Source organism: Gigantopelta aegis, unplaced genomic scaffold (genome assembly GCF_016097555.1).
Source record: "Gigantopelta aegis isolate Gae_Host unplaced genomic scaffold, Gae_host_genome ctg5169_pilon_pilon, whole genome shotgun sequence".
Taxonomy (NCBI): domain Eukaryota; kingdom Metazoa; phylum Mollusca; class Gastropoda; order Neomphalida; family Peltospiridae; genus Gigantopelta; species Gigantopelta aegis.
In genome coordinates, this window is record NW_024534259.1 from 1 (window position 1) to 25,336 (window position 25,336).

Sequence of the window (25,336 nt, forward strand, 5' to 3'; positions counted from 1 at the left end):
TTATTGTTACATTTTGTTCTCATTTTTAGACAAGTATTAGCTCATGGTACGAGAAAATCTGCTAAAATATTTATGTCGAAAATAGATAGATGAAGTTACTCCAGAAGATATAAGTCGTTTGCTCAGAAGGGAATGTATGGGCAATCTCCACCATCATTAGCAGCTTTAGGTACATAAAGTTACTAATTTTTATTAATTCCTTATTTATTTACATGTGTGGCTTCAGTCAAATGTAGCTGATAGGTAAAAGAGTTGAAAAAGCACTAGTTTCTAACAAAGGAGAATTGAGTAAAAGAAATGGAGTTGTTTTCTTTATAACAAAAAATTATGTATTACATTATTTAAATCTGTTTTCTTCTCAGCTTGTTATTTAAATAAAAATAGTAACAATTATACTAAAACAATGAAAAATGATAAGTCACATGAGTTTAGAGACTTGAGATTGTCGTTCATGGGACCAGTGTTTTATAAAGAGAATGTCTTGTAATGTTTGGTTTGCAGATAAAGGGTATTTGTCTAGGCAGCCAGCCGAATGGATAATACGCCTATGAGACAATGTATTGAAAGTGTCCCATAAAACTTGCAGAGATATAGAAAAAATAGCTGTTTTATTCCACAAGAAAACCCTCTCTTGTATTACAATGATGATCTGATGAGACTGTCACCATCTTTAAACCCAAAATTGGTTCAAGAAGGAATAGCAAAGCTCTCTTTTTTCAACATTGATATAACAATAAGACACACATTGATAAGTTGGAAATAAAACTTTTGGATAAACAGGGTCAAGTTGACTTGCATTTTTGAGTCTATTGTTGAACAATGTTATGTAGCCTCCCAAAGCCACAAGATAGCGTCACCATCATAACTCAGTGGATCTACTCATCAAACTAATTACCAAGTCTGTAAAATGTAGTCTACATTCTTCACAGTTAAAGAACTTGACCCCACCAACTTTACCATTGCATGTAACACTAATTTACTAGTACCAACAAGATTTAACTCTGGTAGGGTTTTAAAGATATCACAGTCACAGTGTTGCAGGTGAGACTCCATAGACCACAAGATATCCACGAAAATAATTTTGACTTCCTTTACAAGACACCCAATATGGAGTGTCTGGGAAATATCTTACTACTCAACTATAAAAGGTAATGAACCGATATGTAGTAAATTGTTCATGAAACTGACTTTTTAACGTAAAAGTACTTTCGCCATATCTCTTGAGGGAATAAACATTTACATAGTACTTGAATCTAACTTATATCGTAAGGAACGCAACTCTGAAGATATTGAATCGTTGAGCAAAATGGAAAGCCTATACATTTTTAGGAATGATAATTCTTTAATATAACTACATCAAATACCTTTTCTAATGGGTGATATACAAGACTGATAGAGTTATAAAAGTCTTCACCAGATATTACCTCATGGTGGCTGATTCTGTTCTTAATGCATATGAATATAGTACTAGTAAAATCACTCCATGTAACCCTGTCATTAAATCTGTAATCATTCATCTGAGATGATAATTATATCCCTTTCTAGCAGTTAATATCCAGTTGGACTAGAGACAGAAGCCTGCCAAATAGAATTTGTGGGTGTATTTATTTGTGATCGTTCAAAACTTCTTTAATTTTAGATTCAAAATCTTCAAACGATATCATTATCTCCAGCAGAACTCCTACAATTATAGATCATTATTATTTTTAAACCTGTGAGTCATATATAATATACTTTGATATAATAGGGTAGTGACCAGTAGTTGGTAGAATTAGCAGAGAGGGGAAGCCAAGAATAGAATATTGATGTAATAATTCTACCTAATAATAGATAAATGATTATCAAAGCAAAACATTTGATACTCACATAATATTAGAATGTAATACTCTCCTTATTAATAATCGATTCAAGTTGGACACCCAGTCTAATATAATCTATACGTATGCAAGATAAAAAAATGAGAAAACCTAAAGGACAAACTAAACCTCTGGTCCACAAAGAGAGTCTTCTTCTTCAAATAATATTACATTGGTTTATCGCAAATTCAATATTTAAAACAGTGCTACTGTTTTACAATAAAAATTAATTTTAATATAATTACTCATCGCTAACGGTGAAGGAGAGAGGGGACTAAAGGGGACCCGGTTCATCACATGATCAATAATAGCTGATATAATACTCTCCATTTTAACTACTACCTATAATATATAAAGATGATAATATCTTTATAACAATGTTATGTACCTGAAAACTTCTTTATATTTTTTGAATGAGGATCTTTTTCCTGTGCATTAAAAAACTAGACAAAAAATGACTAACAAGTCAAAAAAATATTCATTTACTTTAATTGTTGGGAAAGCTTGGTAAATGAATACGACTGACAGACATCTCTATTGTTAGTATGAGAACAGTCTATTTCAGCTAAACGAATCACTCTAGACCACCCTATCAAATTACAGTCTGAGAATTTATAAGATAATTTGTACTACCTTCAACTCGAGTAGCAATCTCTTTCCACGTGGGAGCACAAATGATGACATGACCACACCAACTTGAATAAAATTCCACTACCCAAGCAAGTCTGACTGTTTGTTAGGAAACGATTGATTTCGTCTCCCCAGAAACACCTACTATCTCTAAATCCACATAGAGTGGACATCTTTACCAGCCATACTAGTATTACAAAATAAACACAGGACGGAATACTAGTAAACATGACACCATATTTAGCTTTGAAAAATGATAGGTGTGGCTTAAGACTGTATGGGTGTGGTTTCAATGAATAATAATGACAATAATAATAATAATATAATAAAACATAAATTTATAGTGCTCGATTTACACGTAATATAGAAATACAACTCAGTTACCATTACTTGAATACACATTGAATATTTGTGATTGAGGGGGTGCTGTGGGTCATATTTAGGCCATGGTTACCATGGTTACCATAGTCACCATGTAGTAATTGGTTGGAGGGTGGGAATTATACGAAGTATTCGGGCCTCCATATAAGATGGACCAGCCAATACTTGAGGGAGGGGTCCTAATGGGTTTACCATTGAATACAATGATGATGATGAGGGGTGTGGGTGTGGCTAACATGGAGTAAGGTGGGCCAAGAGATTGTGTTGAGAAAAGGTACATTAGATGGATATGAAGTGTGTGATGGTGCATTACAAGGACCAGAAGAAGGATAGTTCTGTTGAGAAGGAAATGAAAAGGCTGTCTGAGATGTTGGTAAAGGACTGGTGATTTCATTTGAGGCCCATTTCTTATAGCTAATGCCATATTTGGATCGATCATATCATTAAGTGGACTGCCCTGACTAGTTGCTGGTCCAGTCCAAGGACTAGAAGGATTACTATTAGACACACCCCCTTGTTCATTACCATGACTACCAATACTGCCATTACTTGATTAGTGATGGCATAAAACTGCTTTCTCTCTTGATCAAACAATTGTTGCTGAGCTAGTATTTCCTCTGCATCTCAAACAGTTCTGATTTTTCCGTTCTAAACTCTTGACGAATAATATCAATACTTGGAGAATGTTGAGAATAACTTGTTCCGAAATGTGGAACTGCAGCACAAGTTGTTGTAACAGGAATCTGGTTGTTGTGCTGATGATGATGACGGCATGGTGGTTGCTGCTGCGGATATGACATAGCAAGTCCTTGAACAAGATTAGGAATTAATTGAGTAGGACCAGCAAGAGTAGATATAGTTTTGATGAGGTGCTGGTCCTAATAACTTAGACAAAGAACCAACAGACGATGACGGTACTAAGAGAGGTCTGTTAGAAGTGTAGGGTACTTGAAATATGTACAGATGTATCAGGTCTACTTGATGACGTTGTTGAGACACTACTAATACCAGGGAGATCTTTATTCAAAGGTAATGTAACTGGTTTGGGTTGATAGAATTCTGGCCCATTTAAATCTGGTAAGGAATCGTTTCTCTTGAGCAAAACGATACTCTGAGAGTATTTCATCACAACCTAATATTTGCACTGTAACAAAACATGATTCAGTTTTGATTCCATTGATTATAAGAAGAAAACCTTTAGATACCACCCACAAGTAACGACTACTTTTAGATAAAATACGATATGTTGAGAAATACCGAGACCTTTAGTGAGAAAATGAGATATTGACTCGCTGACTTTATCAAGATGGCTTGGATCATGTAATCAAAAAATAAAGAGCCAACAAGATCAGCAGATGTGTAGCCTAAATAAGTGTAGCTTGGGGATCCATATCTAAAATTTTTCCTTCTTTACTCACTCTTAATTCAAACTCAAAATTAACATCATTAGTAGTTACTGGTTGATCAACAGATGTCAGACTAGTGCCAAATTTACCTATCAATAAAACACAAGATTGAGGATGAGGTATACAGAGTGGAGAATCAGATGGACTAGGAGGAGGTGAGATATCATCCACAGGTATTTCCTTCACTGACGTAAATAAGATAGACACGAGAAATCACGACACACTGGAACTGCAGAAGTGTCATTGGTAAATATTTTAAAACGGCATTGAAAGAATCGCGATGGAAATGAAGTAATAGGTGTGGTATCTATAGGAACACCTGATACATTATCGGGATTCTAAACATTTCTTTAATAACAAATTGATCTTCCTCGTGGACACAGTCATAAATACGTTGACCAATGAGACGAGTTGGCATGTAACCAGTTAATGATGTAATGAGATCAGTGCTATAAAGAATGCGTCCATTTATCAGATACAACCATTAGAAAAGCATTGAGTGCATCTAACAGAAATGAAATCACTTCTCCTCGATTTAAAAACCCTGGTCTGTAATCAGAAGACTCTATTTTGGAATGGATTTCTGCTCAAGATCATAATATTGTTTCATCAAACGTACAGCTTCTTGTAATGTCGAAGCTTTGTCCTTTTCCTTGGAGTAATACGATCACTGACCATTGACAAAAGGGTCACCAGCTCATCAAAGTATTGATTCATCATGACACGACGTCTCTGTTCACTTCTTTACGAACAATTCTCTTTGACCACACACTGGCAGGTGATGACGCCACACTAGAATCATCTTCATTGTAATTGGTAGGACTAGCACAGCAGTAGAAACTTGTTTTTTGCCTTCTTTCGACTGGACATAATGACTGTGTGGGCGAAACATGACATGTCATTAGTGTTTTCATGTCCTTCTCATAGAAATACTTAATAGTTATTTTAAGTGTGATCTCACTATTCAATGCACACTAATATATCGTAAAATAACAGTCATACCATAGTTTCACTATATGCAACATTTTATCCTTGTATAATAACATATTATTATTAATGTATGATTTCAGTGTATTAATACTTTGTATTGTAAACTATTGAGCAATCATTTCCAATTGAAATATTAATATATTCCGTTATACAAATAGCATAATTATAAAGAGATCCTTACAAGAACGACTGGAATACTATCTGATCACGTATGCCAACATAATTTGATTGCATCAGATAATAACGACTGCTAGCTGTCGTGTCTCTCTTAACATACATACCCTTTACAAGTAATAGACTAGGCATACCTCATCTCACTTCATGTAATCTGTTGAGGTAGAAAGCAAACTTAGTAAAGCAGCGTCTTCTTACAGTGTCAATTCAATTGTGAGGAAAATAGATATAGGTGTGGCTTCAGGCAACCATATAAAATATAGATAAGCCACACCCTTTTTAATAATCGATCGTCATTAAATCTCATGTTTCCGCTATACAGACCTCATACATTAATTGTAAAAGCTCTTAACTAGTTCAATAAATTATTATTGCTATATTGCACTCCTAAGCTGTCACTGTCTGTCAGTTTGTTTTCCATGATAGTAAGAAACAACAAAAAGTGAAAAAAGCAGAAAAAATGTAATGGGTGTGGCTGGCTGGCTGCTAAAATGTTAATCACGTGATGATCATGATCTTATTTAGCCATATCCCACCAAGTGTTTTTGATCGACTTCTCTCCTGAGCTGTCTTTGACTCAGCAACGCTTCTCTTTTCCTAAAACATAACATAGAATTATGTTCTAGGTAAGTATGTATATATTGTAGATATTTTAACAGCGTGTATAGATTATTATGGTGTGTTTGTTGTCGCATCGTTCGCACACATGATATCAGATATAGTTAACATGAGTAACTCCTGAAGCATCAACTAATAGTGAAAGACTAGCCAAGATAGTGTATCAGAGATCAGTTATGATTTGTGTATTAAATTGTTTGTAGATTTATATAATTCTATTTATCAACTAAATGAGAGATGGGTAATAAAGCAAGCAGCAATTCAAGTGCTCTAGAAGACGTGCTACTAAAAGTAAGCGATCAACAGGAGCCAAGACAACATCACGTCCACAACCTCCTGTCCCTGCCCCTCCTACTGTACCAGGAACACCAGGATCATATATTGACCTTGAGTATCGTCCTGACCCTCAAGAAAGTCCAGAGACAACAATACATGGTAAATAGCTGATGTGTGTGTGTGTGTGAATTTAGCCATGATCATTTTGCATCCCTCTGTTGTTATTTCTGTTTAGTTTAGCCTTTATTATAATATGACATTATATAGTTGTGAGACACACACCACACACACCACACACACACATAACATTGTATAAGTATTGTTATGGTAAGATATGGCACTATCTCTTATCAAAATCAACAACAACATCCTAAATGTTTCTATCGGTAGTCAACTGTTTCAATTTACAACAATACATTCTTTAGAGAACGGAGGACTAGAAGATCCAAGTCGTGCATTTAGTCCTGATTCAAATCACTCTCTCACACCTGATAAAAGATGGCACTCTTTTGAAAACCTCACTGATATAGACAGTGATCCTGACTTATATATTGCTAAACACGATTATGTCACAAGTCAACAAGGACAATTGTCAATACGTAAAGGAGATCAGCTAAAGATAACTCGTAGTAGTGACACAGGTGATTGGGTAGAAGGTACTAACAGAAATGGTGATACTGGATGGCTACCTGCATCCTATATTGTCAAACTAGATAGTCTTGAGAAACATTCGTGGTTTTTTGGTAATATCACTCGAGCTGAAGCTGAACTTTGTTAGGATCTGGTATTAATGGTAGTTTCTTAATACGTGAAAGTGAAAGCAAAGCCAGGTCAATTTTCTGTATCATTGCGTTATGATGGACGCGTGTTCCACTATCGTATTCACTCAGACCCAGTGACCAATCAATATTATGTCACTCCAGAATCAAAGTTTGATACACTAACAGAGTTAGTTAAACATCACTCAAAGAGTCCAGATGGTTTGACAACCACACTCCATTATCCTGCACCTAATTCACGTAAACCTCCTGTCTATGGTGTGTCACATGACTTTGATGAATGGGAATTTGATCGGTCTAACTTAGAAATGGGCCAAAAGTTAGGAGGGGGACAATATGTGAAGTCTATAAAGCTGTTATTAAGGTCGTGGTGTTACTGTGGCTGTAAAGACATTTAGAGTAAGTGGTCAACTCTCTTAAGAGAGTTTTCACATCCTATGTTTACATGTAGTACATGTAGTGGACTACCTTATATGGTCAACATACTAGCAAGTAATATGTATATTAATTTGTCCTGTAGGAGGAGACCACTGATGCAAAGGAATTCTTAAAAGAAGCTAATGTTATGAAACGTGGTCAGACATCCAAATTTGGTCCAACTCCTCGGGGTCTGTACACGGGAACTTCCCTTCTTTATAATTACAGAGTACATGCCAAAAGGTAACCTCTTAGATTATCTTAGAGGACCAGAAGGAAAAGATTTTAGAAGCTGTGACATTAGTATATAGGCACAGCAAGTAGCCTCTGCAATGGCATATTGGAAGAGATGAACATGATACATAGGTAAGTGTAAAATGAGTGACAGACAGAGGTGTCATATTTGTTTCTCTTATACAGAGATCTAGCTGCTCGTAATTGTTTAGTTGGTGAACATTTTCTTGTAAAAGTGGCTGATTTTGGTCTCAGTCGATTGATGGAGAGTGATATTTATAATGCTCGTGAGGGAGCTAAGTTCCCCATCAAGTGGACAGCCCCTGAAGCATTAGCTTATAACAAGTTTTCAATTAAATCAGATGTTTGGGGTATGTAATTATAGTATTGTTAAAATTGTTCTCATACCTTTTATAGCATTTGGTGTTCTCTTATGGGAGCTAGCCACATATGGTATGTCACCCTATCCAGGTGCAGAGTTAGCACAGGTTTATGAACTGTTAGAGTCAGGATATAGAATGTTATCACCTGAAGGTTGTCCACCTGCCATATATGAACTGATGAAAAAATGTATGTACTCAATTTACAATAACTTAATGTAATGTTTTGTTTTTTTAGGTTGGGAATGGAAACCAGATGATCGACCAAGTTTTGCTGAAGTTTCTAGCAAACTAAACTCTATATCTGACATCAATGAAAGTATGTTCTATTCACATACTAGTTAGAATATTATTATTTTAACCCCTTTATAGCTGTTGAAGCTACATTAGAGGAGAAAGTCCACCTCGTGTGGACAGCATTTCAGTAGAAACTCCTTCAGCTTCTCACATACCATTGTCACAACGTCCACCTCGACCTCCTCAAATAAATGGAGGTACACCCCGTTCTCTTCCTACTCAAACAGGGAATAAAAATCCTCCAGATCTACCGTCACGGTCAAATAGAGCACTTCCTCCACCTCCTATGAACAGAGTACAGTCAGAAGACCAGCCAGCCAGCAGTGCCACGCCCACCACCTCCAAGACCGCCACGTAAACAGAGTGAACCCACTCCCAGTAGAAGTGAAGGACCACCTGTAGCATCTTTTACTCCTTCAGATGTTCCACCTATCCCAAGTCATCCAACAACTAGTTCAACAAGTTCTTCAGATGTTCCACTATCCCAGGTCGTCCAACGGCTGTTTCAACAAGTTCTTCAGATGTTCACACCTATCCCAAGTCTCCAACAGCTGGTTTAAACAAGTTCTTCAGATGTTCCACCTATCCCAAGTCGTCCAACAGCTGTTTCTGCAAGTTCTTCAGATGTTCCACCTATCCCAAGTCGTCCAACAGCTGGTTCAACAAGTTCTTCAGATGTTCCACCTATCCCAGGTCGTCCAACAACTGGTTCAACAAGTTCTAAACCAGCTAAGGCACCCAAAACCCCCTCGTGGTCCTAACCTCTCGTTCCAAGAAAGCCATTAATTTAACTAAGTCTACAAAATCATTAGAATTATCACTTGCTGAGAAAATACGTAAAGTAGGTACTGATGCTCCACAATTGATAGAGACTGTTGCTAATCAACAACAACCTGGTCTAGGACGTGATCTTGAAATGTTTGCTCAACTCATTAATTGTATAATTACTGAAGCTCAAAATTCTTCAAATGATTCATCCAGTTCAATTCAAAAGATGTATTACTACATTACGTAGTCAAGTTGGTGGACTTACAGATGTGTCATTTCAAGCTGATGTAAATGGATTAACTAAAGTTATTGAAATGTTGGCAACCAAAACACAACAGTTGTCCTCTCACTTGCAGTAAATGTTTAGTTTAAATTATTAAATGTTGTAGTTTTACATTATCCTATTAATACATGTTATTTTAATATTGTGGACTTTTCTGTTAAGTGTCTTATTTTAATTTAATGTATTATATAATGACTTTAGCAACCATTATCATTTTTTTGTTATTGTTGCATGAACAATTATGGTAAGTTATGATAATATTAAGGTTGTCTTAACTTGGCCGTACCAAGTCCATAAGATAAGACACGATCAATGAACAAAGAACCAAAAAAGTCGACTGTTAATACTATCAATAACTTAGTCTGAAACTAAACAATACCCAATTAATTAATAAGTTGTTATATTTATGAGCCTTACCTCAACTGGGAACTCCACTATCTCAAGCCATTGACACAAGTCAGGAACCAGACCAGATGCTAACATTAGTACAACAGATGTAGTCATTAGTAAACTATACAATAATGTTTATTAGACGTTAGTCCCACCAAAAGGATGACCCTATAGTTTATTTAACACATGTTAATATTAGCCTATATTTGATTACTTTATAATTCACTGCAAAGTTACTGATCTGCATAGCAACAGAAATTATATAAACTGCACTGTTTAAAACATTCTGTTCAATTCTTTCTCCAAATCTACAAATTCTTCTTCAGATCTATAAACACAAAACATCAATATATCACATACAACATTTTAAAATTCCTTACGAGGTGAAATAACTTTAGCCTCTCGTACTAAGTATATCAAACAGGTGAAATGTACCATGAATTGTAGACAAACTGTCATTATAGTATATATATTAAAGATATTAGGTAATGGTCGAGATTTACTGAGAATGTCCAGTGGCTACAACATTCATAATGTTATGAAACAGTATATATAATTATCTCTTACTTTAGATCTTGAAATAAATAAAAAGCAACCAGCCAATAAAATACCTTGAAGTGTGGCTTGTCTATAACAAAATATTTTAATGACTTCTTTATAAAAAGGGAGAGTCTTACAAATCAGAGAATTTGATGCCATCAAGATAGAGAACACTTTGTGAATATGCTAATATTAAAGCATTCAAAGCTAATTTTAAACATTTGAAGTGTAGTTACTAAAGTACATCGACCTTGTTTGATAACATGACATACTGGAAATAGATGTGTGTAATTACAGCAAATGACAGGGACATACTCACTGCATTTAATATTGGTCTCTCTTGAAGTAAAAGGAGAGGCTATGGAAGCGTCACCAAGACGGACTAAAGCTGGGTCTCGTAAATTTTCCTCACTCTTTTTAATGAAATCTTGTAACAATTTCTATCAATGAAGTCTCAACCTAAACCAAGAATGAGTATCAGTCCTTACATTTCGGGGTGGAGTCTGAGTAGAAGAGCTCTTATCTTTAACATTCTTTCGTTGTCTACTTATCATATGACAAGTTATGTTATGATCATGTGATGCTTACCTAACAGAGGACAAAGAAGATCTTGTCAACTGACTACTAGTACTTTCAGATGGTTTCTCCTGAGGCTTCACGCGAACAGTGGATAAAAGAGACACACCTATATTTAATTAAATTATAATTATAAGGGATCTCCTCAAGACAGATTCCATACCTACTGTGCAGTTTCAACGCCCCACATCATTAGTACCATCACCACACATTAATGTATAAAAGCCACAAGACTTGAGTGTATTGATAATTAATTCCTATATAAAAGTTACCTTAACATCATTATATAATAAGGGTTACCCCACATTAATCATTAAAGTATAATTAAAGGGTTATCCTACATTAACCAAAATACCTTCTGTTTTAGGAGAGACTCTTGCAAATACTTTGACAAACGGTAGTACAATATCTAATCTCCCATCGCTTGTACATAATCTAATGCCTACATGATAATTGACCACACCCACACATAAGCTATATAACTTACTGGACCTGTAAGACAAAATTGATATGTTTCCTCTAAAGCTAATAAATATTGTCTATCTTGGTTCATATGGATGTGTAATGTCACTGTTAATGGTCTCCCAAAACCACACCCCTTCACTTGGTTGTAAAAATCATCATTTCTTTGTTTGTAATTTAAGTTCTTTTGCGACATGACAAGCAGTTAAGGGGTTGTCTCCTGTAATCATAATTACCTAACGAAATATATATATACATATATACCAAGTGATATATGACATCATTATGACATACGTGATGGAGGAGTCTTGTAACTCTCGTACACATTCTTTTGTATGTCTCTTGAGGGGACATGAAATAGCAATAAAACCAACAAATGACAAGTTTTTCTCAACATCTTCACGTTTAAGTCCACTGGCTTCCCTTAAAGATAGACGTCCCATATCTCTATACCTAATGCTAGCACACGCTCTCCTCTCTTAGCTAACTTCAAATAAATTGTATCATAATTAGCAGGTATCTCTGTTAACTAAGCAAACAGTGAGTAAACCCCTCTCATTACATTTTCATTACCATAGTTTTAATAATTTTCAGGTGCTCCTTTAACGCATGCAATATATGTGGGTGTGGTCTGAGGGAGGGTGTGGTCATAGCACTGACAGCAGACATACGTTTTAAAGCTGATGAGAAATGAAACCGATGAATCACATGTAGAGAACATTTGGGACCTCGTAATGGTGACATGACATCATCTAAAATTATACAATATTACATCAGGTTATGTGACACACCCACTTTTAGATATCTTCCATTCAACAGCTTTAATGGCAGCCTTTTCTAAAGGATCTCCGATCAACTCATTATCTAATATTGACAATGCATGACAAGAACCTAATACACACTGGGTGTGAAGTGGAGCTTCATTGGCTGGGACTAGATCAACTTTAATACTAGAACTAATCAAGATAATTATAATTAGCTATAATGAGCAGGGACATACCTGTTGAGACCAGCTATACCATTTACTACTAAATTATCACTTGTTAATGTACCTGTTTTATCAAAACAACAAATATCTACTTTACCACCAAATGGAATACGAAAAGGCTCTGTACAATAAATACCTGTTATAACAAGATGCGATAAGACATCTACATATATATGAAGTACCCCTACCAATTTTAGCTAATGATATTAGTGACGTATTCACTGCTAAAGATAACTCTATTGGTAATTCAGGTGGTACTAACAGATGTCAAAATGAGAGTACACTCCAAGAACAACTTGTAGCGATTACGCTCAGGATTTTCAGTACCTATATACATAACACATCATACATACATATACATGTACATCATATGTACATATACATATATATCATATGTACATATACATCATATGTACATATGTACCTTTAAATCCAAACATAGACAGATGCTGTTATAGCAAATATTAACAAGAACATGATAAACATGAAAGTTTCCAAATTATTGGCTGTGGACACGTTTTTTTTTTACACCATATAATATTGTACGTAACAATTTACCCTATTTTAAATGAGATATAATAATTGATGTATCAGACCACCCACCTGGGCTGTATTAAAACCAGTTCGTAAGACGTAGCCAATGCATCCACTATCTGGTCCTCTAAGCCCCGCCTCTTTATTAGGTGGCGTGTGTTGTACTATTCTTGTCCCACCAAATACAACATGTATTTTCCATCACGGGCAATATTTAGAACACCTCCTGGTATTAAACATGATTCCATAGGTTCCTAAATTATGAAATTATATAAACTCATTACATTCTAAGGAGACTTACTTTTCATTTGAGGAACAGATTCTCCAGTTAACATGGACTCATCAACAATACATGATCCTCTTAAAGGAGAATATCACAAGGGACCAAGTGACCCTCATAGTTACGACCTAGTATAGATTAGTTAGCTCTAATTAAAGGGGTGTGGTCTCACCAAAGGAAACTATGTCGCCTGGTAAAAGATTTTCTGTTGATATTTTCATCCAATGTCCACCTCGATACACCTATAAATGATCACATGACCTATGACATCATATCTTGTGACATCACTAATGTCATCACATGACATATTTCACTAACTGGACATTATAAGGTGTAGCTCCCATTTTTCTAATCTCTGCCAAATTACGTTTTTTTGCTATAAAAATATTAATAAAACATTTAATTAATATCATATATACCTGTTGAACAAGAAGTGCCTCAAACATTACTAACATCATTAAAGTAAAGATACTGTAATACCAGTATTCATCTAAACACCATAATCCAACACAAAATACCTATATATAAAATATATATATATAATATAATTATATTTATAATTCCTTTTAATATTTTGTTGTTGATACTAACCTGAAAGACAAAGAAAGGTGCAGTTGCTCTCTCTCTAAACAATGTCCAAAAATCTGGAGATATCATTGTTAATCTAACAGTAATGATGTCATCAGTTATACACAATACATTTGATTACTAACTTATTGAGACCATATTTTTGTACAGCTGTTTGAATATCTTGTTCATTTAAGAACCCTTTTGTCTCTTTGTATTCTATTATGGTCTTATCAATAGGAAAATCTATCGGAATAAATGTTCCTTCATCTTCACTGTTATAAATATATTTGATCTTTTGAAATAGAAAATTGATAATTTCTCTACCAGAGACAACATCCTAAAGATCATATGACTGTCATGTGATTACATGACAAAGGATGTTACCTTATCTCGTCTCAAAAGAACTAACTCAGTGTGTCCATTGTTTGGGGTAGGGACCACCTTGACGTGGTAGCTCTGCCAATAGGTACCTATATATCATAACACAAACATTAATATTAATGTATTAATATTATCGTCACCTTTCTGCATGTAAGAAGACATCGTATATGTACTGACCAGACACATGATAAACATGTGACTATGTTGAGAGCTGCAATTACAGCCACACATATCAGAAGAGCCTCCACGTGGAGTAATCCTTCAAATATGATCACCCATCCTGATATTAGTGACACATAGAATAGAATGAATGGTAGAACATAGCCGTGAGCCAGGTAGGTAATAACCTGTATAGAACAATATACTCAACGTCATCACTTAGTGCCATGCTGCCACTACTCTAATTAACGTCCCAATACATGTAATAACCTGTCATGACAAACCTGTGAATTAATAAATTTTACATAACTAATAAAATATTAAAATTAATTAATCAAACTCTTCTTTTGGATCTAGTCCTAAAAATATTATAAAAATAAAAAATAAATCATTATAATTATAATACCTTGATTCATATTTTGCTGAAGTAAATTCATACCATAAAAATATTAGGAATTAAAGAGAAATCTTTAATTAATAATTTATCATTGACTTTCCTATTATAATAAAGTAATATTGAATACATCATCATTACTTCATTACCAGAAATAGATCCATGGAAAATAGGGAGCTATAAACATCTAGAAACAATGGGTAGGATAAAGTGTGTCACACAAATGAGTCATTATATACCTGTACACAAGTAAACCAAATACAAAGCCATTACAATTCCAAAAACAATGCCAAAAATTATCTGAGAAGAAGTATGATAACCTAAATAATACCTGATAACAGATAGTGATAGGTGGTAATAATTTAACTCTTTGTATACCTGCTAAATGAACAAAGACATGCCCTCCTATTGTACCAGCAGATGTGATGGCTTTCAAACTAATGTCCATCACTCCTTCTGATAAGGTAGTCCTGTTGTAAAGTCATGTGATGTTACATGATAGTCATGTGATTACCTTATAAAAATAAACAGTGTGAAATATACAGCAAAAAATGCCATAAATTGGGCGTGGCTTGACGGCATTCCATACTCCACAAATAAATTTGAACTGTAAAGATCTGTTTTTTACACACAAACATTATATAATAGGTGTGGCACTTTATATTACCAGAATCAGGTCTAGGTTCTTTAATAATATGTTTTAGAATAAAATTAACCCCTTCATTGAGAATAAGACCAATAAAATAGAAAATCTATGCAAAAATACATCAAATTATTTGATTAATGTCATTTATACTCACTGTATATAAGTCTCTTCGAATAGCTATCAGTGTTATAAAAGAGATGAGTAGAAAGATTGGGAACAGACTACACCAGCCAATATGTATCCTATTCTATCACCTTATTATTAGGAAGAAGAAAAAATAACAATTTATTCCGTGTAGTTAATTACCTTCAATATATTCAACATGAGTTAAACTAATAGCAACTCTTCTTGACATTGTATAGAGTGCTAGCCTTCAATTTTAACCCTTTTGTTCAATACTGGTCCACGCATGCGCAAACTATATACGTGTATTCGTGGAAAAAAATTATAGCCATGCTGTTTTATATAATATTACAGCCTCCTTGTATCACCAACACAGCTAGCAATTGCTATGTTAGTGGTGTCCTCCAGTGTCTGATGAACCACTCTATTTTTTAGAATTCCTGTAATCAACCAACAAACATACATGTTGTGAATGTACAAAGTCAGGTATAATATTTTAAAGTTAAAAACATTCAAATTAATGCAAACTTATGCTGTCACACAGGAGTATGTTTTCTGAAGGTATTACTAAGCTTATACAGGATGTACAGGTATAACAGTGGTACAACAACACTTTTGTCAGAATTTCTTGTTCAAACTCTATCAAGTAAAAGAGAAAAATACAATAAATATCAGAGCTTATTTGTGAAAACAGATACGCATGAATCATTGTTCTGATAGATACCAAGATGCTCATGGGTATTGTGTTAAACTAGTCAATAATTTAACTGAATTATTTGATGCAAGGTAAGGCCTTGTATCACATTTTAAAATGTTTATTATTGACTACAGGACAAAACAACTAGTAGAACAAAATTTTCTAATGACTGGATGGAAACAGGTTACAATTCAGTAATATTTTATCAGCTATCTGACTCTTTTTATCACAGTGACATGTAACAAATGGAATTACAGCAACAGTAAGACACAGACTAGTAGTGTGTGCTTGTATTGAAAATATATATGTTAGTAATGATACTCAATATTATGTTGAACAGGGTAACAAGAAAATCTACCTTCAGGACTTGATTTTGATGAGTTAGACACTACTCTTCATTATACTCTCCACAGAAAACAATACTTAATAGTTCTATATCAGTAACAGTAATGTATGTGCAAAATTGTATTTTGTACAATCAATCACCAGAACATAGGTTACTCCTGTTAATACAGCAAAATCATTCAACAAGATGCATTCATGGTTTTCTATCAATCAGATGAAGGTTCAAATGTACATGCACTTTTCATATAGAAAATGTAAACTGTAGGCAATAGAAACAACCACTGTTTATATATGTCATCTATTATATGTCTCACTACAATGGACTACCTAACAGATGAGGTGAATACTATGACTAACCATATAGTATACACATATATGTGTATACTATATGGTTAGTCTGAAAAAATGATTTCAGGTCATTCAAGCAAGCGTATACAGACATCATAATGGCAAAGGCATTAACAAACTACCAAAGATCAGGACATTGTCCCTTCACAAGATCAATGTACAATTGAGAAGTTAATATTATTAGAACTACCTGAAAATCTTACACCTACTGCAAAATTAAGAGGGATAAAATGAAGCCTAAACTTCTTTCCTTTTATCTCCAACTCCAGAAGAGAGTTGACCCTCCCCCCTGCCCTCGTTGTGACTGATAATATAAATTTATTACATCCAAAATCTGGTATTTTTAACTTTCGTCGATGATAGTAATCATATTCATAGTTCTCGTTAATGAGATTCATAAACATACACAGTGACGCCCCACAATAGCATGAAGACAAAATCGTAAGTACATATAAAAGGAAACTTGAACGGTCATGAGTGCCAGTGTGTTGTGGGCCAGCGTTCTGCAATGCATCAGACCTCTGAGATGGTTACCAGCATACTCTACGGAGTATCCGAAAGGCCGACTAGGATAGGGCTGGTAGTCTCCCTTTAAACGAGATGAGGCTGGTGTATTTGTAGTTCCCGGTTCCTGAATGCGACATTCCCTAAGAGCTGGAATCCCGTACGGCTGGTTTTAAGTTAGGGCGACGCTCCAGCCAGGATTACCTCGCGAAGACGAGGGTTACCAAGCCAGGTGGCGGTCCCAGCTAGCAATAGCAGGGAATCCTGGAGCCTAAGTGGAAGCCTGAGTGGGTGAGCGAGTAGGAATCGTTTGGGCAACACACAAGGGTTTTTTTTTATAAATTTAGATTTATTTTGTGCATTAAGTTCTGTGTAGACAGAGTCAGACAAATATTGTTGATAGTGTTGATTACCTTACATGTATTATTAAATGCAATACTTGATAGCTACATTTGACAATTCTGTAATACTGAGTGTGACACTAAATAGTATAGTTAGTTGTCTGATTATGTCAAAATATTTGTTTTATTGTGTTAATTTCATATTACTAATGTAAAATATCATTGTCTCTTTTATGTTACAACAAATATAAAATCCTTACCTAAACACCACAAGGGTTAAAATTTGAATCACAGCTGTGCATTGTTGTACATCTTGGTGGGTGTGGTTTTTTTATAACTAGTAATAATTCCAAACTAAGGCGTGGCTCATCTTCTTTGCAATGGAAGGTATCTCTTAATTTTCAATACTTAGTTTTGAATACTTGTATTTCTACGCAGAGAACTCAGTACAAAAGCGTTCTACTGTTATTAGAGTACCTCCTAATTCTGCTGTTAAGAGGTGGTCTTTACCTGAAGGTCCAGCATCTTTTCAACCTCCTGTAAGAAAATGAGATATTGTATCAGTTACTATATTTATAATGTATTATAGGTGTGCTCAGTTCATCCTGGTAGATTGTTAGAACTAAGTACAACAGTGGGTGTGTCACAATATAAATCAATAATAGAGAAACAAACATTTATCTGAAAGTTACATGACAGGCAACACTCGGAAAGGTCAATTAAAGAGTGGGCGGTGAGTTAGCTCACATATGATAACAAGAACTTGAATTATTTTCTAACAGATTACTCCCTTTAAATCTACATAGTGAACCTCAGTTAACACCTCAAGCTTGTCTTGGAGTGATATCAGGTTTGTATGTGCAGTAGGTAATGATTTATGTCACTTACTTGTAGATCGATATCGTACATCAAGGCGACACCATCGATCATTAACTGCCCCCCTATTCAGATCAGGCAAATAATATAACAATATTATGTATTATTATTATGCTCTTGTTAAAATATGTAGGACACCAGTGGAACCCAAAATGGTCCAATCTTTCATCCTCTCGTCGCACTCACTCTGCATTAAGTACTTCATTAGAGTTAGAATCAGCAGGGTCATTAATAGAGTACCTGTAATGACCACCACTAGAAGGAGACCACCTGCAATAGAAACAATATCTCTCCCTTAGTACAACCACCACTAACAATGGAGGATGAATCTCATAACCTAAAAATAGAAATTAAAGAAAAGAGTGTAACAATGAGCAATGAGATATTACCTAATGTCAAGTCATCAGATCCACTTCCTTTTAATACTGAATTAACTCTTTATTTAACTGACAATACTGTAACAAGAACAACTACACGACATCCAAAACGATCAACTGCTGGTGGCAAATTAAGTCATGGTTGGAGTGATCCTCAACCTATTACACCAATAGTTGGTATATTACCTCCATTAACTGATAGTAAAGTTATAAGAAAACCTAACTTTATTAAACAGATAGTGCTGGAACAGACACTGATTATGTTAATATTGATATTGACAAGTTACTTCAAGAGAATTTGGATAATCGATAATAATAATATTTGTCATTTTATACTATATGATTATTATAATGTTGTCAGATGTCTTCTTGTGTTGTTTCAAAAATACGTTTTGCTTTTTTTAATTCTTCATTCATTAATAATAAATCTTGAACTCGAGCATGCTTTTTTGGATCTTTACGAGTTAAATAGAGAATATCTTCAACTTGTATTTTGCCCTTTTTACCAATGTCCATAGCCTTGACAGTCATCTCTGTGATAAACTCTACTACAAGATCATCTACCATATCAACAGTCTCATCATACGGATTAGGATCGTCACCAAATCCATGCATCATGTAACGTAGTTCCCTATGAAAATATTTCTTTTTCTTTTTGGCCTGAGATGTACACAAGGAACTATCATCGTGTTGTCCTGATTCCTCAGTAGAGATGCTACCAGACGCCATTTTGAGGGTTAAAATTAATGACCTTTGGAGTGTACTCGTGCATACTAGTAAGTAATAAGTTCCTTCATTTAATTACATTCAAATACATTTTGTTAATAGGCACTATGTCTATCAAAATGGCTACCTCTCCTTGCAGTAGTCATCTGAGGAGCATAACAATATTACGTCAATGCTTCTCTCTAAATAGCAGTGTCTGTAAGAGAGGGGCAGATCACTCGATATCACGGATAGAGCCACCATTTATTATGTGTAGAACTCCTATCATCAGATCATGGAATGGGTGGAGTTTTTTGATCCCTAATATACCTGTAGCATCAAACCAATCTAAACAAACTCCACCCACTTTCCACCTCTCGTTGCATCAACTCACAAATTTTTCAAAAGACAGCATTACTTGAAAAGGAACAACACATTCCTTTAACATATATCAGTCCAATACCAGTCACTGCAATGGAGTCTGATAAACCACATCTACCAGAAAATATCCCTCCTTCTAGGAATGAAGTGGACAGACCCACGGCAGCTCAATTATCTTTTGTCTTGTTAAAGTTACGAGATGAGGTATTGTTTTATTTGATGACATTTCTTGATAATATTATTTATAATAGATACCTCAATTTTTGAGTGGTCATCATAGTTATGATAGCCTTTATGAGAATGATATATCTTTGAAAACAAGTTAGGGCACTTTCCTATTACTATCAGGTATATCAATATATTATGAATGATATGATAAATATTTTAGAGGTCGTTCATGTACCAACTTTGTCTCATCTCATCTCATCAATATATACGTTTTATTTATCACAAGGCAGAGCTAGATCTTTTAAAAATAACTAAAGACATTGATTTTGGTAAAATAGAAGCAAGATGGAGGGTACGAGGGTTACCAAGATTCCTTCCCTGGTTGCCATGGAGGTAAGAGAATGTGTTCTGTAATATTTGATGTTGTTTCTTAAATTAGAGTTATTGTGGAAGGATTTTCTACTTTTACTGTCAGTACTAATGGACGCATTACTAAACATGTAATGGACAAGGTAATACCGAGTAGTACATTTACAACATTGACCAAACCCAACTAGGTAATGCCTTCACCAAAAGACAAAGGTTGGGTTCTAAGTTGGTTAACACAATTAAGAATGAGACTCAATCCTAGACCATCTGTCCAGCCAGAAACCTATATTTCATATTTAATTCGAAGATTATAATGAATCATTAATATAATTTAAATTTATTGTAGCGTGTGCTTTTCCATATTTTGAACATCTCTGGAATAAAATATGTAGCTATCATGCTCCGCCCTGTGTCAGTGACAATATACAGTGACCACACCCATCTATAATTACCTTTTGGCTCCAGTTCCAAAGGTGATTCCACTTTTACTTTATGTGAAAACATTGCAGCCTCTAAATTAGACAGCAACTATACATAATGACATATATCAAGTATGAGAAGGACTACCCCTTACGTCTTCCCTTGTTTATTACCAGCAACATTACCATCCATGAAGTGGACTATGGATGGCTCATTAAGTGATATCTTGCTCATATAACTTCCAAGAGTTTTCCAAAACCTAAATAACAAATGACATAATTATTATAATAGTTAAAGCTCTCTACCTCAATAAATCATTATCTTTTAATAATTTGGCTGGTGTAATGGGTTTTCTTTTGAAGTAAATACATGTATCTGGTCCACCCTAACAGTGAGTGTATCCTATAATTTCTTATTTTATGATAACATACTTTACAAACAATACAAAGAGACTTTGCTTTAGCACCATTTTTATAACTATTCAATAATGTTTTCAATATATCTATATAATTATCAATAATAATAATATTAGTGACACAGTGACAATTATAAATTTACCTAATAAAGAAGAATATGTTTCTGTAGAAAAATCCTGCAATACATAAATATACAATAAACAGTATGGACTATAGCATCACTTACATAGATAGCTCTAAGGACATTAGGTTTCAATGCAGACTCCAATCGTGTAGCATTAGGTACACTAGATGATATTAACTATACAAAGAAATGACACTATTTTACAAGACAAACATACCACTATAGTTTGAGGTGAGTAGTCACTGAGGACTTCTTCAGCCTGTGAATAAGTTAGTATTAAATTTCTTTATATTTACTATACTAACTTGACGATATGCATAATAAGTAATGGCATCAATTTCAGTGAGGAGGAATCCATCATAATCTTCTCTAATTTCATCTGTTAAATGTTCCAATGAATTGACAATACCACTTTATATAGATACATATAACAACTAGAACACATTAAGAACAAATTAACTAACCTCTTAGTTTATTTACCATTTGTTTGGTTTTGGCAGTAGTTGTGAAGTCAACTAGAAAACTTTGATCTTCAATTAAACTAGCTTCACGTCTTATATATTGTCTAACTCTCATTCCTTCATTTGGTGTAAGTACTCGTTCTAATTCTGGTACTTCATCTAATATCTCTTCTTCATGCTCATTGTCTGGAAATGGAACTTCTTTCTTATGCTCTTCATGATCTTGTTGTATTTTTACTGGTTTTTTTGTCAATAAGAATTGTTTCTTGTATGTACATTAGGTATTTTAATAGGCTTGGTTGTGTAACTTTAGTTCTCACAGTTTCTTCATTATCAACATCATAATGTAGAGATACAGCTATTTTATAAGACATAGCCCCACCACTAGAAGGAGTAAGTTGAAGAATGTCATTAGTCTGATGTTGTAGTCTTGTGCCTCCTTGGACTTTTTACACTAGACAATCCTTTCCCTCTGAAACCAGTTGACTTATAATGATGGATTATGTGGATTAAAAATAGAAGAATCCATGATAGATGAGTCGCTGCAGATGGTCTATGTTGAACTATTTCTTCATTTTTTGCAGAAGGGAAGAACTGGACTAATTTCTGAAACAGGACTACTGGACCGATGACGATTCTCTTTGGATTAATACGATATGATACTGGGAGAGTCTGAGATTTATTATTTGGTAAAATTTGAGGCAGTTTAGGTACATTACTATAACTGGATAGACTGGTTTGAGGAGGTTTGTGGTTAGAATGTTTTTCGAGTTAATGGCAGAGTGGAATATTTTCTAGTGTTGACGATAGATGGTTCTAGATCTGGACTGAAGACAGATGGTTCTGGAGTGAGGAAAGAGAGTTCTGGACTGAAAACAGATGGTTCTAGACTGAGATTATTTGGTGGTTTTATAGTTGTAGTAGGTTTATCAGTACTAACTGATTCAGATAGACTAGTATGTTGTGAGCCATCATGTAGACTATCATTTTTGTAAAATACTGTGAAAGCCATTCTGAAAAACTTCTTGAAGACATTTCTTTATAATGACTGCTATTGACATCAAATTTGCTTTTATCTTTAGTGGTAATCTGTATACTTGACTTTAGTTTTATATGCAGTATAACTATCATGTGTAACATCACTGATATTCTTAACTGGATTGTTAGAATTTACAATATTCTGAACTGGATCACTGATATTTTGTACTGGATCACTGATATTTTGTACTGTATCAGTGATATTTCGTGCTGGATCACTGATATTTCGTACTGGATCACTGATATTTTGTACTGGATCACTGATATTTCGTACTGGATCACTTGATATTTTGTACTGGATCACTAACAGAACAATACTGACAAGAATTATGCAAACTCAACAATTACATACACTTACTTCATATCTTCTCCATTGTCTTCAGAACCAGTAAACAATAACCTAATATATCAATAATAATATATCCGACAATAATACATCAATGAAACATACTGTGGTAGCAATCGAGCTGCCTCTCTCAGCTCATTACGAGAAATACTAGTTGCATTATCAACCAATCATTGCTATCATGATACATAGACTACATACTATATAATAAAGTGATAGTAATGCTATAATAATATTGTTATACTTACATTGGTTCACTCGCACTATTTCTACTGGAATTACTTTCTCATGACTCACAATATGTCCCATTAGATTATAATAATAATTAGTGTGAATAATCGACTTATTAGTAAGTTCAATTAGTACCATTAGTAGTGGGTGTGGCAAGTTGCACCACAGCAGCCTGAGCAGCGTCATCGAGCACTCTTTGACTTCACGTTGTAGAAGTGAGGTCCGTTATTCATGACTACGTTTTTTAAGAACATATAAGTGTAGGGATCTCATCTGAAATGGCAGAGTCAATGGAAGTCGAAGAAGGGACTGTTCCACAAAGCAACCGCTCCCAGGGCAGGTCCCAACAGTGCAGGCGGATTCTCGTTTCAAGTAGATGATATGCAGAGGACTGAGAAGATTTATGGTATTAGGTTCAGAAGGTGGTATATTATGTTAGTGAGAAAACAGCTTGGCAAGGAAAATGCTGAATCGATTTTGCGATTAATTGAAGGTGGTCGTGGAGTTGAAGTCGTCCAGGAGATTACCAAATACAGCATTGAAGGACGTACTGCTAAACAAAATCCTATTATATTTGCATTAGCTCTTTGTGCTAGAGATGACAATATAGAAACTAAAAGAGCAGCTTATGATGCTCTCAATAAAGTGTGTCGTATTCCGACTCATTTATTTGCTTTTGTTGCATTCTGTGAGGCTCTTAGTATTGGTACAGGAGGGGGGCGTGCCCCATCGTCGTGCTATTCAGAATTGGTACTTGACAAATCTCCTAAAGAATTAGCTATGGCTGTTACTAAATACCAACAACGTGAAGGTTGGTCAAACATCGTGGATCTTTACGCCTCTCTCATCTAAAGTCAGAGATGTCGGTCTTAGTTGTGTCCTGAAATATATCGTAAAAGGCTTTGATGCTTGTCAAACTGAATACAATGGAGTAGCTGAAGTTGAAACAACAATGGCATTTTTTGTTAGCAGTGGAAACAGCTAAACAATGTGATGAACATTACTTGGTACAACTAATTCAAGAGTCTATGGTCTTGTAAGAGAACATGTTCCTTCAGTTCATCTCAATTCTGAACTTGTAAGTTATAGAGATAGTTGTATGATAGTAAACATGTCGTTTGTTCTATAGGTATGGTCAACTCTGTTGGTGAAAATGCCAATGACAGCTATGATACGAAATCTTGGTAAAATGTCGAGTATTGGTCTTCTTAAACCTCTCTCTCGATCTATGCCAAGCATGGTGTGTGAACGACTACGAGATGAGACCATGTTAAAGAAAGCACGAATTCATCCTTTTAATGTATTGCTGGCACTTAAGACATATCAACAAGTCATGGTGACAATGGGCAAACTCTCTGGGAAGTGAGTGGACAAGCTATTGTTTGGTGCTCTCATGATTCATTCTATCTTTCATTTAAAGTTAGTTAGTACGTATACTCTTTTAGTACTTTGATCTGTTACAATATTTGTCCTAGTTTGTAGAGGGCCTACAGGTAAACGGTTTCTATTAGCTATTGATGTTAAGTGGCTCAATGTGTTGTCCTGTAATGGGTCACGAGTGATTACTTGTCGTGATGCTCAGCTGCAATGGCTATGGTGACTGTTAAGAACTGTTCTCTTGGTGCATTGGTCTAATGACTCTCTCTCTCTCTCTTGC

At 34.8% G+C, this 25,336-nt stretch overlaps 3 pseudogenes; 2 read left to right on the top strand and 1 right to left on the bottom strand.

The window, feature by feature from the left end:
• The first annotated feature begins 6,665 nt into the window (after nt 1–6,665).
• On the top strand, nt 6,666–8,998 carry LOC121366275 (annotated as a pseudogene).
• LOC121366276 lies at nt 8,995–19,749 on the bottom strand (annotated as a pseudogene).
• An 870-nt stretch (nt 19,750–20,619) lies between these two features.
• LOC121366277 lies at nt 20,620–25,041 on the top strand (annotated as a pseudogene).
• The last annotated feature ends 295 nt before the right edge of the window (nt 25,042–25,336 follow it).